We start from the raw sequence: 16910 nt of genomic DNA on the forward strand, positions 1-16910 counted from the left end.
TCAATCAAGCTATAAAAGCATGTGTGGTACTACACAATTTTATCCGAACACATGACTGTCTTGCAAATGAAGCAGATGACGTTGCAGATGTAAATATTGTCGGGCTTACTCCACAAGGACATCAACAACGTCGGACACCTTCTGGACTTAAAGTGCAGCATGTCTTCACTAATTATTTTGTTTTGCAGGAGGGATATACTCCTTGGCATTGTCTATGTTATGATTTTTTGGTGTGTGTGTGTGGTAATCAAAAATTTATGTTATTACTTCCCTTCTGTTGGTGCAAAAATATTATATGTCTCCAATAAGACATTCAAAGCATCATCTAGATAATAAAATTATTACAAAAACACATATTGAATTTACGCTTTTTACTTGCATAAATTTTTGAACATACCATATTAACGTCATATGGCAAATATGGCCTGTATTGCCAGACAGAAACAAAGTTTGACAAAAGCAAACAATAATATAAAAAATTTTAACAAAAAATTAGAACAAAATGTACCAAAACACATTCACAAATTTATATATGTAGGTAGTGGAGATGGAGGAGCAGCAGCTTGAGTGCTTTCGGCAGTTTGTTGGCCTAATTGCCCATGAAGATGAGTGGTGGCTGAGGCAGCATGATGGAGCATGGAAGGTACTTGGGGTGGAACTTGATGGTACTGTCCGCTTTGGTAATGAGGGACATACTCAAGGGGAATGACAGGGCCCATGTGCGGATACACCCCAGAATGTCCACGTCGACCATTCCCATGTAGTGGCCACTCTTGTCCACTGCGTATGGCCAAGTGGCCATACTGGTGATGTACTGCAGGTGGATATATACCCATGTTGTGGGCGGTGTTGGCTAACACCTTGATGTAGTTGAGGGGATGGACTACGTGTGGAAGGGTGCTCACATTCAGGTCTTGGGTTATCCTCTGGTGGCACAGGCCTTTGAAGACGGTTTGCCCCTGAAAGTTACCATCTTTCAAGAAAATCCAAGATCTGAGTTGGGTTATTGGGTGGGGTGCATGCATCTATTATGATGTGGAGAACACCTTTGGCCCGCAGCCTGAATTCTCGGGGAATTGAGAGGAGATAGCGAGCCAGACTCTGGGCATAGGCCTCTTCCCCATCATCATGAACATCACAACAGAGCAGACAGATCTGCAGCTCTCGCCGCTAAATCTGCAACCAGGCATGGTTGTGTGTAATAGTGGATTAGCCCCAAATTTCCAATATCGCCAGATGACAGCAGCACATAAAATGTTTTTAATCTTTAATATTTGAATGAGGCCTGCCTGTTGTTGCCTTAAAATGTCTACTGATTGCTGGGTGACCCTACTTATAATTTTTTCCTGGCCTTTCACTTTTGTGCAAAGCATTTATGAGTGTAAGAGTACATCAACTACACTTTGAAAATATTTTATTGAGGCCCTCCAGTTGTTGGCTTCAAATGTCTATGGATGAATGTATTATTATTATTATTATACATTTATATAGCGCCATTTATTCCATGGAGTTTTACATATGAAAAGGGGAAATATAGAAAAGTACAATAAACATGTGTAAGACAAGGGACACACAAGTACAGAAGGAGAGAGAACCCTGCCCACGAGGGCTCACAGTCTACAGGGATGGGTGAGGATACCCTAGGAGAGGGTAGAGCTGGTTGTGGGGTGGTTCAGTAGACTGAGGATCATTGCAGGCTGTAGGCTTGTCGGAACAGGTGGGTCTTCAGGTTCTTCTTGAAGGTGTCTGTTGTTGGTGAGAGTCTGATATGTTGCGGCAGAGAGTTCCAGAGTATGGGGGAGGCATGGGAGAAGACTTGTATGCGGTTGTGGGAAGAAGAGATGAGGGGGGAGTAGAGAAGGAGATCTTGACAGGATCAAAGGTTGCGTACAGGTAAGTACCAGGAGACTATGTCACAGATGTATGGAGGAGACAGGTTGTGGATGGCTTTGTATGTCATGGTTTGAATTCTGGGTGTCCTGGGGCGGATGAGACGATCCAGCGTTTGGGGGAGGTATGGCGGGAGGTCCAGGGTAACATTACGAAGGCCCAGCACAAATTTAAATTTTTTGCAGACAAAAAACGATCTGCGGGACCGGTGTTTCAGATTGGGGATAAAGTATGGTTGTCCACCAAGAATATTAGGCTCAAGGTCCCCTCTGCGAAGCTTGGACCCAAGTTTATAGGTCCCTATGAAATTACCGAATCAGTTAACCCGGTGGCTTTTCGGTTGTGTCTCCCGCCGTCTCTGTGGATCCCAAATGCTTTCCATAGGGCCCTTTTGAAACCTGTGAGGTCCAGTGGGGAGGGATCATCAGCTTCCCCACCACCGGTTTTGGTAGACGGGCAGTCGGAGTACGAGGTGGAACGAATTGTCGACTCCAGGTTGGTCCGTCGTGCTCTTCAATATCTGGTACATTGGAAACGCTACGGTCCTGAAGAACGGTCGTGGGTTCCTGCTCGATCGGTCCATGCGGATCGGTTGGTCCGGGCCTTTCACGCCAAGTACCCTGAGAGACCTGGGGGTCCGGTGGCCCCGCATTGAGAGGAGGGTACTGTCATGATCCAGGATGGGGTTTCGCTTTGACCTTGTGCGTACGTGTGCCTTGTGCCTGATATCTTGCTTGCTTGTTTGGTTTTGATCCGGTTCTGTCCCTGTTACGAGTTCTGCCTGTCCCTCTTGTACTGCACTACCTCTCGTGTATGACTCTCTGCTTGTGACCAGACTTCTCTCTGCTCGTCCCCTTGGTACCACATTGCCCTCTTGTGTATGACCTTTGGCTTTGTCTGACCACCCGTCTGTTTGTCCCTCCTGTGCCTCATTTGCCCATACTGTGTGTGACCTCTGTTTTGCCTGACTCTGAGTTGTTGTATGGTGTCCTGTCATCTCTGAAAGCAGGACGCTAAGGCCCTCCCCCTTGCAGTCACACCATAGGTCCTGTGCCAGCTTGCTAACTTCAGTGTCCTCAGGTCCTGTGCATCTTTACTTTCCGGCACTGACAGGATCCTGACACAGATAGTTTGAAGCACGCATTGTCACCTCTGCTGCCCTGCTCCACAGGTATCTTTTAGCACTGTTTCTGTACTCAGGACACGCGCACTGGCTCAGTGAGCGAGTGTAGTGCGGTGTTCCTGACAAAGACTTGTATGTGGCGCTTTTCACACTATGGCAATGCACAGCATCCAGGTTAGCAGCCTATTAGTTGCGCCCTTCTATTAGATCAGGCGGGCTGCCCAGCTCTATCAAAATACATGCCATGTGAACAGACACCCCAGTTTACAAGACCAAATGGGCCCAACTGCACCCCGAAAAATAAAGTGCAAAAAACACAAAAAATGTCAGGTATTAGTTGATATTTTGGCCAAAATACGTAAGCTTGTAATCCTCATCACGGATCCCCACGCTTTCGAGTCCTAACACTAAGCAGCAATAGCACAATAGGATGTGCACTGTTGCTATTGAAGCAAGCCACAAAAGTGTGGCAGATGAAATAACATGAAATCAAGGATACTGTGCACACAGACCTCCAGAGACTAAGGGCAACAGATCACATGTGTACAGTGTCCATTTTAGGACATGATCATATATCAAAATCAAACATCAGAATACCTGATACCTGATGTCTGATACCTGATGTCTGATACCTGATGTCTGATACCTGATGTCTGATAACTGATGTCTGATAACTGATGACTGATAACTGATAACTGATAACTGATGTCTGAGACTTGATTACTATCAAAAATCAAACATCAAAATGCTTTTCAGATACAGTACTTAAGTGGATCATTTCATAAGGGAAGTGCTTACGCAGCCTGTAGAGCTGTTGGCTGACTGGTTAAGCAACTGGTTTATGGAATAGGAAATTGTTGGATCTAATCGCACATCAGATTTTTAATTATTTATATATATTTTTTTTAACTAGCAGATTATCACACAAAATCCTATCGTGCTTCACTTTTAATATCTGACATTCTTACTATCTTCCTCTCTTGTAATAAAATAATCTCTAGTCTAAGGGTGAACCATCTGCATTCCACTTTTAATATCTGACATTCTTATTATCCTCCTGATTTCTAGTTAAATAATCTTCTATAGCCTAAGGGTGAAGTATCTGCATGAAACATAGTTTTGGTTTAAAATAATAAGAAAAATTATAAAAATAAAAAATTACATTCCACTGCTAGGATTTGAATTCACAACCCCTTGTTTATAATCCTATACACAGTACATTACCACTACACTATGGTGGCAACTGCGTAGTTGTTGAGAATGAGACTGATACTTGACTTAATTCATTCAAACATCAAACATCGAAATTTTTTCGTTTGATACCTGATACTTGATACTTTATCAAACATCAAAATGTTTTTGTCTGAGACCTGACACTTGACCAGTCAAAGATCAAAATCAAAATGTTTTTCAGATACACCTCACTACAGTCCTTGCATGGTTCATCTCATAAGGGAAGAAAAAGCATCCTCTCCCAGCCTGTTAAGCTGTTGGCTGAGTGGTTAAGCAACTGGTTTATGGAATGGGAAGCATGGGTTCGAATCCCACATGTTGCTTTTTTGTTTTTATACAGCAGATTACCACACAAAATCCCATCGTGCTTCACTTTTAACATCTGACATTCTTATTAACCTCCTGATGTGTTAGTAAAGAGTTTCGGGCATGCTGTGTCTAATGATCAAATTACTTCATAGAATTTTTTTCTTTGCATTCACCCAAGAACTGGCTACAAACTCATAAGCACTAGGTGGTGTCACTAATCCCCTGTGTACAAGGCATGGTCCTCCTGTAGCAGCAAAAAACGGAGCTATGGGTGTGTCCTACACTGCCTGGTTCTGCAGGGGACGTGCGTCTGTTCATTGCCATCTCACAGATCTGCGGAGCATCGGTTCTCCCTGTAAGGCCGGCGTCACACAATACCGTAGAATACGGCCGAGTGCTATGCGAGAAAACATCGGCCCAGTGTTAATCTATGGGGCAGCTCCCATCAACGTTTATTTTATCAGGCGTATTCAGCGTGCGTGTAAAATCACAGCAGTCTGCGATTGGCACCGAGATTCGGATGAGACTCGCCAATGCAAGTCTATGGATGCGAGAAAAAAATCGCACAGCACTCGCACCATGCATGTCTTGTCTGATTTCTATGCACCAGTGTCCTTTGAAAAAACAGCAATTCATGTGCCGCATACAGTAAAATCACACTAACGGGTTACAATAGAAAAGATGGAATAGATATATAAAATTGTCGGTGACACACACATATATGTGTATATATATATAATATATATTTAGATAGATAGATAGAAGAAAAGCCGGTAATGCAGCAGTCACAGCAGTGTGACATCACAGAAGGAGCCGCCAGGATAGAAGAGATGGATTACATACAGTAAATACACACAGAATAGGCAGATATATGGGATGTATGTGACATATACAATTAGTACAGTGTGTGTGCAGCTTACTGTACTTGTTTTTAATTAATAAAAGATTATTTTTCTAGCAAAAGTGGTGTGAGCTCCCGTGCAATTTTTGTAACCAGCAGAAGGAAAGCTGATGACTGAGGGCTGTTTTTTATAGCCTGTCAGTGATCTGACATTACATAGTGATGTCCCATACTGGGACAATGTAAGAAAGCAAAAAAAAAAAAAAATTACAATGTGTAAAAATATTTTTTTAAAAATCCCTAAATAAAGAAAAAAGTTTCCATTAAATACATTTATTTATGTAAATAATAAAAAATTAAATGTACACATATTTGATATCCATGCAAGGACTGTAGTGAGGTGCATCTGAAAAACATTTTGATTTTGATCTTTGACTGGTCAAGTGTCAGGTCTCAGACAAAAACATTTTGATGTTTGATAAAGTATCAAGTATCAGGTATCAAACGATGTGGACACGTTAGCACTTGCTGTTTACTGCTACTTTTTTACAACAGAGTATTTTTATACGTTTGTCTTACTGTGTTTTTCTGTGTTTCATATATATATAATGTGTGTGTGTGTTTTGACGAATATTCCCTTTGAAAATGATGTGTAAATAACATAGAGAATTGCTGTATGTAAAAGTTCATGTTAAAATCGCATTGCAGTCTGATAGCAATCGCACTACATTCGGATGTAAATAGGATGCTAGGTGTGAAAAATCAGATTGTACTCATATGACACTTGCATTTTACTTTTGCAACTCTCGACAGGAAGACTCGGACCGATTTTTCATACTTTTAGGCCATGTGCACACATTGAGTATTTGGCGAGTTTTTTACCTCAGTATCTGTAAGCCAAAACCAGGAGTGGAACAATCAGAGGAAAAGCATAATAGAAACATTTGCACCACTTCGGCATTTTTCACTCACTTCTGGTTTTGGCTTACAAATACTGGGGTAAAAAAATCACCAAATACTGGATGTGTGCATGTGGCCTAAGGGTATGTTCACAAGTTGCAGATTCTGCTGTGGAATTTTCCTCGCAGATTTTGCTAAATCTGCAGGTAAAATTACCTGCGTTTTACCTGCGGATTTACTGTGGATTTACTGCAGTTTTTGTGTGGATTTCTCCTGCGTTTTTCGACCTGCGGATTCCTGTAATGGAGCAGGTCTGAAAACGCTGCAGATCTGCACAAATGAAGTGACATGCTGCAGTTTTAAATCCGCAGCATGTGCACTGCGTTTTTTGTTTTCCATAGCCTAGAATGGTACTGTACATCACTTGCAGTTCTGCTGAGGATCCGCAGGGCCAAATCCTCTGCTGATCTGCAGCAGAATCCACAACGTGTGCACATACCCTTAGTGTGACTCCGGCCTTATTGTTATCATTGCCATTTGGAGTCTAGTGTGGTTTTCTTACACAATAGTTTGAAAAAAATTGAAATGTATTTTGCTTCAAAATGATTTTTAATTATGTACTGTGATTAACTGCACAAGTTGTTAAATGCTTAACATAATAGTCCAGTGGTCAGATACCCACAAACTGATGTTGTTGTCCACCATTGACCGTTATCATCATGCAGGAGGTTATCTCACAAAAGCAATACAATTTTTAAAAAGCAAAACCAATGCATTAAATTCCACCTGTTCCTTTTCTTTGACTGCTGTCAATCAGTTATTTATGTCTAGACATGATGCATCTGGCTACACTTGTAGAATTACAAATTAATGCCTGCCAGAGTGGCTCATCAAGTGGGTTTCATGGGTGCAGAATCTCCTTTTATGATATTCCTCTTGTTTAAGGACTAGTAATCTGGTATACGTTGCTAATCATATTTTTTTTTCTCAAAAATACTCTTGAAAGCTACATTGGAAAGCTTGCTGGGGCATGCATATCTCTAGTAACCAGCAGTTTAGCATTGGTCATTCAGTACTACTCTCTTTCAAACAATGGATGACCAGCCATTGTAAGGGTCCTCATGGGCAATACCATGTTATGGATTTTTTGGATTTGGGTATTATCTATAGGTCTATACTACACTGACATCAAGGATGGACATATCATTGGTGCAACCTGTTTGGCTGCATAGGAGCCCAATAGGTAAGGGGGCCCTTTTCTACCTCCAAAGCAGGTGGAATTTTGCATTTTGATGAACTATTGAACTTCTAAGGGCCCATATACTGTTCTTGCACATGAGCCCTCTTCAGTCTGTGTCCGTCAGTCCATCACATGTCTTATCATTAGCACTATAAGGTTGTATGTACGGTTCCTATGGCAAGGTGCACACCAGTAGGCTGTGTGCATGAGGCTACAGTTGAACTTTATGGATTTCCATGTGTACTGGATAAAATATTTCCGTATACAGGTACTTCTCACAAAATTAGAATATCAAAAAGTTAATTTATTTCAGTTCTTCAACACAAAAAGTGAAACTCATATATTATATAGAGTCATTACACACAGAGTGATCTAGTTCACGTGTTTATTTCTGTTAATGTTGATGATTATGGCTTACAGTCAATGAAAACCCAAAAGTCATTATCTCAGTAAATTAGAATTATTTACAAAAAACACCTGCAAAAGCTTCCAAAGCATTTAAAAAAGTTTCCTTAGTCTGTTTCAGTAGGCTCCACAATCATGGGGAAGACTGCTGACTTGACAGATGTCCAGAAGGTAGTCACTGCCACACTCCACAAGGAGGGTAAGCCTTAAAAGGTCCTTGCGATAGAAGTTGGCTGTTCATAGAGTGTTGTATCCAAGCATATTAATGGAAAGTTCAGTGGAAGGAAAAAGTGTGGCAGAAAAAGGTGCACAAGTAACCAGGATAATTGCAGCCATGAAAAGATTGTTAAGAAAAGGCCATTCAAAATCTTGGGGGAGATTCACAAGGAGTGCACCGCTGCTTCGTTGCTTCAAGAGCCACCACACACAGACGTATCCAGGATATGGCTACAAATGTCGCATTCCTTGTATCAAGCCACTCATGACCCATAGACAATGCCAGAAGCGTCTTACCTGGGCCAAGGATTAAAAGAACTGGACTGTTGCTCAGTGGTCCAAGGTGTTGTTTCCAGATGAAAGTAAATTTTGCATTCACTTGGAAATCAAGGTCCCAGAGTCTGGAGGAAGAGTGGAGAGGCCACAATCCAAGCTGCTTGAGGTCTAGTGTGAAGTTTCCACTATCAGTGATGGTTTGGGGAGTCATGTCATTGGCTGGTATAGGTCCACTGTGTTTTATCAAGAACAAAGTCAGCGCAGACTTCTACCAGGAAATTTTAGAGCACTTCATGCTTCCCTCTGCTGACAAGCTTTTTGGAGATGGAAATTTCATTTCCCAACAGGACCTGGTGCCTGTCCACACTGCCAAAAGTACCAATACCTGGTTTAAAAACAACAGTATCACTGTGCTTGATTTGCCAGCAAATTTGTCTAACCTTAACCCTATAGAGAATCTATGGGAGTATTGTCAAGAGGAAGATGAGACACCAGCCCCAGAGATGCAGCCGAGGTGAAGGCTGCTATCAGAGCAACCTGGGCTTCCATAACACCTCAGCAGTGCCACAGACTGATCGTCTCCATGCCACGCAGCATTGATGCAGTAATTGATGCAAAAGGAGCTCCAACCAAGTATTGAGTGCATTTACTGAACATACATTTCAGTAGGACAACATTTTGGATTTTAAAATCATTTTTCAAGCTTGTGTTATAAAGTATTCTAATTTACTGAGATGACTTTTGGGTTTTCATTGACTGTAAGCCATAATCATCAACATTAACAGAAATAAACCCTTTTTGTATTGAAGAACTGAAATAAATTAACATTTTGATGATGTTCTAATTTTCCGAGAAGCACCTGCATAAGCATTTTTATCATAGAAATAATGGCTCTATTAGTTTATTCCTTTATTGTTTTACGAAGAAGATCCAAAGAATTCTATTTAATGAAACGTTTTACTAGATTTGTACTTTCCTTTGAAAACAAATTATCTAGCACATACTGTGTAGTCAGCATTCAAGGCTTTATACGTATATGTGTAACATCTGTGTGCACATCCCATGGCCGACATTCACCTGAGTTGATTAGGAATTGGCTAAAGTTCACCGGTATTCTTTATCAAATGTTTGAGGAATGTTAATAAAATATATCCCGTTGTACTCAACTGTCATCTGTCAGCATGAATCTCTCAGGCTCTACTCCGCAGGCTGGAAACCCAATCCTATTGTTTATAGCTCCACGTACATTATTCTTTATTTTGTCCATGTGGTTTTACTCACAGCTATCCCATGGGCAATCTTGAATGTGCACTGTGCCAAAGCTAATATGGTCCTGCGTTATTTTACACGTTTGCACATTTTCCTACTCAAATTAACACAATTATATGAGAAAATCAAGTAATGCTCCTTTTCTTTATCCCCACCGACAATTGGAACTAATTCAGCTATCATTTCTAGAGTGGCATGCAGATACTCAGTAATAATGCCGAAAAAGAAGAAAAAAAAAGTGAATTAATATTTTCCTAAATGGTTTCCAAGGAGAATCACATTACAAACATGCAGCAACATATGTTACATATTTATAGAAAATGAGACAATAAATAGGAGCCAACACAAATGTTTTAGTTTATTGATAAGTGCTATCTTATGGCCGGCCCAGTGCTTTTTATACGATAGCAATAAAGACGTCAGTTATGGCAAACAGGAGAGAATAGGACGGTCAAAATGAACTATCTCACACCTGGAAATAATAGGAAAGCACCGTTCATTCATGGAGCACTACCATGTGGTGAACTTATGAGGTTAAGTATTTGAGGATGATAGGAAACAAATTTTTATGCCTGGAAATGTCCAACATTTATTACATTACTTGATATGCTGGCTTCAGAAATATTCTGCCACATTTCATCATTCAGACCCAAAATACTAGTGGCCCCTTTTATTACCTAGAGAAGAATCACTAATGGGTTTTTGGATCACGCATTCAAAGGTCTGGCTTCATTCTGATGTGGAAAATGATCACGATCGCACCTACTCACTCATCTATCATCAAAGGTAATTGCTCTGCAATGACTTAGGTGATTGGTCCTTCATTATAACAGGATAAGGTTACATATGACATTATTCTGTAAGCATATTTATGGCATAGCAAAAGAAAATGTCCTGCATTCCAGATTTCTTTAAAATGTGTTTTTTTCCCTCCATAAAAGAATAACAGTGCGGCATCATACAAAAGATAGGAAAAAGAGAAAAAGACTACCTATATTAATGTGCACACTCCAATATATAAAATGTCTATAATGTTATTAGGCAAAAAAGAACACAAGCAAAAATTAATATAAAACCAATTGAAAACATGCAAAAGGTCCCAAACCTGAGTACCCAACACATTGCATGATCAAATATACATTTAATAGCAATGTAACAGCGTAATAATCTATAATACATAGGTGTCGATCAAATATTGCACATGCCCACAGGTAATGAGGTAATAAGTAAAAAAACAAGACCCCAAGAAGGGATAAAGGTGTACCTCCTAAGAATAAGGATGCCTACATCCTGTGGACAGGGAGATTGAATTGAGGTTGATCACAAGGTCCATGGCACATACATAAAGGTGAGTTGGAGGTGTCCATTATGGTCTGGGAGAATGGTTGGGGTATCCAATGTTACTGTATTCATGGACAGGGAAATGTCATAAATTGCAGTATAGAGATGACAATCTTGAGTTTGGTGGGGTCTCCTAGGATAGATCCTCCAGATTGGTTTCCTGTGGATAGGGGGATAGAATTGGTGCCATATATAGAAGCACAGTCATCCAAGGAATCCCATGAAAAAGAGTTCCTCGTTCAGACCCATAGGCGCTACAGACCCGAGCTCATATATCCAACGGGATTCTGATTGTAGCAGTCGTCTCTGTAAGTGTTCATCTCTCCCCGAGCCTAGAATACGTTCCAAACCCACCACACGAGCAGCGCCAAAAAATTGGAGACCACTGAGGTGAGAGTTTTGCCCTTGCATAGATCAGCAACAGCCAAAGCTCCCCTGACAAAGCCGTTCTAGACACGGTGACACGCGTTGGGTTGGCTCCCAGACCTGTTAGGAGGCTTCATCCACCCCTGCTCTCACCCTCCCCACCATGATTTTTTTGTGGTATTAGAGGTAAATTCCACTCTTGAGTGGTCTACAAATATTTCAAAACAAAAATAATTCATGTGGCTGAAGCCATTTGTACAGGGTGGGCCATTTATATGGACACACCTAAATAAAATGGGAATATCAGGGGCAAGGCTCTGAACCAACTGCAACTGTCAGTACGTGTTCCCTGAATAGAGGTGAATGACAGGAGTACCGCACTATGCCTTCCTTGCACGTCAGTACACGTGCCTTGAGCCGAGGAGACAGAACCCACAACTGCCGGCAAGAGAACACGAGTGCGGTGTGAAGACGTACAGCAGGAACAGGACCTGAAGCACATGACAGAGAGGGGTGGAGATTCACCACGAGGCTCCAGCAAAGCAGGGCACCAGTGGAGGGAGAAGCACGGGATGACGGGGAGGACCGGGTAAGCACTAAGGACAGGGAAGACTAGGAAGGGGCAAAGGTTATCGCAATCAATCACTAGCCAAGGTCAGAACCGGAGAGGGCGTACAGTACATGGAATATCAAGTGGGAGGTCAGAGACAGGCCGAGGTCAGATGGAGATGGACAGCAAAGTCCAGAATCAGCAGGCAAAAGCAGAAACGATAAACAGACCGGGTCAAACCCAGGCAGACATTCAGTAGCAAGCAGTATCCACAGACACACAGGGTCAGAACTCAGCCAGGGACAAGAGTATAACCTACAGCTGTCAAACCTCAAGAGACCACCCACAGCCAGAGGAAGGCCAAGAACATTAACCCCACACTAGCCAGACACGAATCTCCAAATAGACAATGACAGCACCCCCCTCTCAATGGGGGGCCACTCTACCCTCAGGTTTCCCCGGGTGCCTGGCATGGAACTCCCCAACCAAGCGATCAGCATGTACAGACCGGGCAGGGACCCAAGATCAATCCTCTGGACCATACCCCTTCCAGTGCACCAGATATTGCAAGGTGTGGCGCACCCATGGAGAATCAACAATGTGATCAACCTCGTATTCTATGTGCCCTTTCACCAACACGGGAAGGGCAAGTGACACTGAACCCTCCTCAACAGACGCCAAAGGTTTGGAAAGGGACTTGTGGAACACATTAGCAATCTTGAGTGACGTTGGAAGGAGTAACTTATAGGCTACTGGATTGACAATTTCTATGATTTCATAGGGATCAATGAACTTTGGACCCAGTTTGACTGAAGGAAGCTTTAGATTAATGTTTGATGTGGAAAGCCAAACTTTCTCTCCAACTTGAAAAGTATGACCACAGACTCTCCTTTTGTCGACGAAGAAGTTAAACCTACCCTGAGCCTTGGAGATAATATGATGAACTTCAGCCCATATATTTTTTTAAACGCAGTACAGACCCTTTTGCCCCAGGACAACCAGAATCCAAACGAGAGAATTCCCCAAAATACCTGTGGATCGACTAAAACGGCTATTAAAAGCAAACTAAACCAAAGGCAATGCATCACACCAATCATCCTGCCTAACAGAAGCTAAACATCTAAGGATTTATTCAAGGGACTGATTGGTGCATTCAGTCTGATCATTACTCTCAGGGTGATACACCGATGAAAAGGACAATGTAACCCCGAATTTCTTACCGAACACCCTCCAGAATTTAGCCACAAATTGCACTCCTCTTTCAGACACCACATTCATGGGTATCCCATGCAGATGGACCACGTGTAACACAAACAGCCTGGACAAAGTTTCAGCTGATGGTAAGGCGGACAAAGGAATAAAATGGGCCTGCTAGGAAAACCTGTCCACCACCACCCAAACAGCAGTATTACCCCTGGAAGGAGAGAGATTGGTGATAAAGTCCATGGACAGATGAGTCCATGGTCTATCCAGAACTGGCAAAGGCACCAATTCCCCTGCCAGCTACAAGATCTCTTCAAACAGGCACAAACCCCATATGCAGATACAAATATTTTTACATCCCTCCTAAACGATGGCCACAGCCTCTAATGTGGCTGAAATTCCAAGGTGAGCGCTTAGCCTAGATTCATGGAATTCCTGAAGACGTTTAAGTCTCAAATAATTTACCCCCCGACTTCGGGGCAGGAGCAAGAGACTGACATTCAACAATCTCCCGCTCCAACTCTGACGAGACATCAGCCACCTCCACCCTTGGATGAAGAATGGAGGATGGAGGTTCTGGTGAAGATACTGGATCAAAACTACGAGATAAGGCATCAGCCTTGACATTCTTGGACCCGGGACGAAAAGTAATAGAAAACTGAAACTGAGAGAAAAAAAGCGACCATCGGGCTTGACTTGGAGTCAACCTTTTAGCAGACTCAATATAGGCTAAGTTTTTATGATCAGTAACCACGGTGGCAGGATGAGCTGCCCCCTCCAGAAAGAGCCTCCATTCTTGAAACACCAATTTGACCACAAGAAGTTCTCTATTGCCTACATCATAGTTTCTCTCGGCTGAAGAGAACTTCTTGGAAAACAATGCATATGGCTTAAGATTGGTCAAAGTGACAGGACCCTGAGATAACACTGCCCCGACACCCACCTCAGAAGCGTCCACTTCCACAATAAAAGGTCTGGACGGATCTGGCTGCACCAATATTGGGGCGGACATAAAGCACTTTTTCAAAGCCATGAAGGATTCCTTGGCAGACATAGGTCAATTTTTAACATACGCACCCTTGCAAGTAAGATCGGTGAGCTGCTTAACCACCTGAGAGAAACCCCTATTAAATGTTCGATAATAGCTAGTGAATCCCAAGAAGCGCTGAAGATCCATTAGGTCCCGGGGATGAACCCAGTCGACAATAGCCTGCACCTTCTTGGGATTCATGCAAAACCCCTCAATGGACACAATCAAGCCTAGAAAAGACAATTCACATAAAAAACGCACATTTCTCAAGCTGGCCAACAATTGATTTTCACTAAGTCTTTGGAGAAAAGCACGTAAATGTTCCAGATGAGTATGCCTATCTGGGGAGTAAACCAAAATGTCATCCAGGTAGACAACTACAAAATGACCAATGAAATCAGCAAGCACCACATTAATGAAGTTTTGAAATATGGCAGGTGCATTGGTAAGACTAAATCGCATAACAAGGTTCTTAAAAAGCTCCTCGGACGTGAGGAACGTGGTCTTCCACTCGTTCCCTTCACGAACCCTTATGAGATTATATGCCCCATGAAGATCTAACTTGGAAAAGCATTTGGCTCCTGACAGCTGGTTACACAAATCTGGAATAAGAGGAAGAGGGTACGTGTTTCACACGGTAATTTTGTTAAGTTCCTGAAAGTCGAGGCAAGGACGTAAATCGCCATCTTTTTTCTTAACAAAGAAAAACCCTGTGGCCACCGGAGGAACAGAGGAATGTATATGCCCTTTGCGAAGACTTTTTCCAATATACTCCTTCATGGCCAAGCGTTCAGGGCTGGACTAATTAAACAGGCGGGTGTTATGATTGGGTAACCGAGGAGGAAAAAAAGACAACAAGCTAAGTCTCAGAAAACCAGAGAAGTTGGTAACTATGCAGATTGCAGATCCCTGATCTTAACCGCACAACTAGCAGCAGTCATGGAGCGTTCCTACTTTGGTCCTAGATGCCTCGTCACAACCGGAGAACTACATAAGCCTAAAGCAGGATAAGAGGAAAACTAACTGCCCCAGAGCAGACCCCAAAGGAAAGACAGCCCCCCACATGTATTGACGGTGAAACAAGATGAAATTACAAACAAAGGCAGGAAAATAGGCTGAGCAAACGATGCGGCCCAGCTAACTAAAAAGGACAGAAAAGGAAAGACACTGTCTGCAATCTGCCTAAAAAAAACCTACAAAAATATTGTCCAACACTTCTGATAGCAAAATTAACCCTGAAGTCATTAGACTTCTAAACCTATATCAGCACTCTGAAATATTCTGAGACAGAGCAAAAAAGAGGCCAATCTAATAAGGGACAAAAAGCAGATTGGCAAATACTGATTAATAGGAGTGGTATTTCAGCATAGCCCCAGCAGGGGCAGGCTGATTACACAAAAAACTGAATTGACCAACAAGCGCAAGTGTGAACATTAGTAAAAACCAAACTTAACTTGAGAAGACTGGAAGAGAGCTGAAGTCCAGGACCTGAGAAGCAGACTGAATCACCAGCACCCGGATAGGATGTCGGCTGTCTTATATCCAGTCTGATACTCCAGAGATCCAATCGTTATCTTCCTCATCAGGTGGCAGATCACTACCACTTAAACCCCAACCGCAGTACCTCCTGTCACCACCAGAGGGAGAACGGAAGGGGAACTCTCAACTGGTGGAGCAGAAAATGAGTTCATGACAGGCGGGCTTTAGGCAACTTTGCCCTAGGAATTAGCTCAATAGCACAATCAAAGGATCTATGTGGTGGTAAAACCTCAGCCTTACTTTCGGGAAAACACATCTTCAAAGTCCTTCAGGTACTCTGGAATACCCTCCAGACCGACAGACGACACAGGGACAGATTTAACAGTTTCAGACAACAATGCAGATTTATTTCACAGATTGGTACAATTAGGACCCATTGAACAATCTCCCCAGTCTCCCAATTGATGACTGGGTTGTGGCGTCACAACCAAGTCATCCCCAACACCAACCCCATAGGCAAATTTAAACAGCTTATTTCTTCAGCATGAACTGAGCCCACCTTGAGTGAAAAGAAAGAGTTTAGAAATGTAGAGAATCCCATCTTTGGTGAAAGGAGAAGCGTCAATGGCCACAATCTTAACTGGAGTTTCAAGCCTAACTGTCCCTATCTTGCATTGCAATATGAGATCGGAATCGACCAAATTGATGGATGAACCACAATCTATGAAAGCTGTAGAAGAAAAAGGACAACCGTCCACCAACAGTTCCACTTGTAGCAAAACTTTCGAATATGAGGAAAAATGTACCTTAGAGTCTGAGTAATCTCCTGGACAACTATCCAGACCTAGTCATTTCCCGCCACCTTGGCTGATGAAGGACAGGAGGGACAGTCCTTCCTCCAGTGTCCCGATTCCCAGCAGTAGAAGCACATTTGCTTCTCACGACGGTGTCTCCTCTCTTTCTCCTTGTAACAGACAGTGCTCACTTCCATGGCCTCAGCTGTGGACAGGGTTTCTCCCCTTCTAGGATACAGCATTGCTTCCAGTTGCATCATCCCTCTGGCATGCAGCCTTCGGTACATACGGACAGCTTGGGTCATGACGTCCTCCCAAGTATCAGGTGGAGGGTGCAAAGCCAATGCATCCTGCAATCGTTAGGACATTCCCCTACAGAACAAACCCCTAAGGGCGGCTTAGTTCCAGGAAACCTCAGCAGCCCAGCATCTGAATTAGGAGCAAA

The sequence above is a fragment of the Dendrobates tinctorius genome, unplaced genomic scaffold, assembly GCF_039654945.1.
Source record: "Dendrobates tinctorius isolate UK_male_01 unplaced genomic scaffold, ASM3965494v1 ptg000128l, whole genome shotgun sequence".
In the NCBI taxonomy this organism is placed as follows: domain Eukaryota; kingdom Metazoa; phylum Chordata; class Amphibia; order Anura; family Dendrobatidae; genus Dendrobates; species Dendrobates tinctorius.